The sequence below is a fragment of the Myotis lucifugus genome, unplaced genomic scaffold, assembly GCF_000147115.1.
Source record: "Myotis lucifugus unplaced genomic scaffold, Myoluc2.0 scaffold_64, whole genome shotgun sequence".
Taxonomy (NCBI): domain Eukaryota; kingdom Metazoa; phylum Chordata; class Mammalia; order Chiroptera; family Vespertilionidae; genus Myotis; species Myotis lucifugus.
Window position 1 is genome coordinate 1,288,221 of NW_005871112.1, and position 1,451 is coordinate 1,289,671.

At 45.8% G+C, this 1,451-nt stretch overlaps 1 protein-coding gene across 1 annotated transcript in view; it reads left to right on the forward strand.

Moving 5' to 3' along the window:
* The window catches only part of ABCC4 (ATP binding cassette subfamily C member 4), a 235,906-nt gene that overhangs the window by 43,159 nt on the left and 191,296 nt on the right, over positions 1-1,451 (forward strand). The window lies entirely within an intron of this gene.

A 1,451-nucleotide genomic window follows, 5' to 3' on the forward strand; every position in this document is an offset into this window, starting at 1 on the left:
GATATTTTTCCATTATTTTAGAGAGTGAAGGAAGAGGGAGAGACAGAGAGAACATTGATGTGAGAGAGACACATTGATTGGTTGCCTCCTGCATGCACCCCCACCAGGGCCGAGGAACCTGCAACCAAGGTATGTGCCCTTTACCAGCATCGAATCCAGGACCCTTCAGCCCGAGGGCCAACACTCTAACCACTGAGCAACCGGCTAGAGCTCCCATTGATCATTTATTTCTAAATCCATTGTTCCTTCAACATTTATTTGCATTTGAGAATGCAAGCACTTTCCCTTCTCTCCCATTTTCAGAAAGTAAGGATTGGTGGATTCTTGTTCATTGCCATTTATTTATCGTGATGCTCAGTGTATCCCAGATTTGCCTAGTGAGAGCCCTTCAGGCTGGCTCCTCTATCCTTTGGACATATCCTCATGATTTCTTTGAGCTTTTCCTTGTCTTACGGTGTAAGACAGGGGTCCTCAAACTACGGCCCGCGGGCCACAAGCAAATACAAATATTGTATTTGTTCCCGTTTTGTTTTTTTACTTCAAAATAAGATATGTGCAGTGTGCATAGGAATTTGTTCATAGTTTTTTTTTTAAACTATAGCCCGGCCATCCAATGGTCTGAGGGACAGTGAACTGGCCCCCTGTTTAAAAAGTTTGAGGACCCCTGGTGTAAGATGTTTCAGGCCCATCTTGTACTTTCTCTGCCTGTTTTGTGTTGGTCTGATCACTGGGTAGGGATGCCGTTGCTAGGAATGCTTGGGGCACTCCTCACAGACATTTTCCCTGGGGAGCCAGTGTTGAAGCTGGACCAGCCCTTGTGGTTCTTCAGGTTGCCAGCTGCACCTCCACGGGTGATCATCAGGGAACTTTGAAAAAAGATAAGGTGTTTACTCACAAGTCCTGCCTGGGGCTACGCAGCAAGGTCTTGGGTTTGGCAGAGTAGACAGAGAGAGAACAAAAGGGAGAGAGAGGGAGACAGAAAGAGAGAGAGGAGTCATGAGTGTGAGCCTGGGGTTCTGCCTTTACTGGGATTGAGGGTGGGGTGCCTAGGGTGTTGTGTGTTCACTCTTGATCAATTTAAAACATAAGAGTGGGTAATTAAAGTGCAGGAAGGGAAAAAGCAAGTCGACAGTGAAAGGATCACTTATCTAGGTCAAGCAGAGTTTTCTGAACAAGAAAAAGGGAAGTTCAAGGGTGGGTGGCCTGGGTTTTAATAGTCACGTAGCTGACAATGTGTTTGAGTCGAATGTCTTTGAAGTGGATGCCTCAGCAATCAAAAGCTTATACTGCAATAAAAAAAAAAAGCTGCTTGTGATGTGCTTACACTACACTGTCCCAGCCTTGGAGCCAGTCATTTCTTCAAGGAGCCTTGGTTTCTTTATGGCAGGAAAGGTATTAAAAAAACGGAGACCTGTCGCCTGCCTGGAGTGTTCTTGACATTGGTGTGTCAT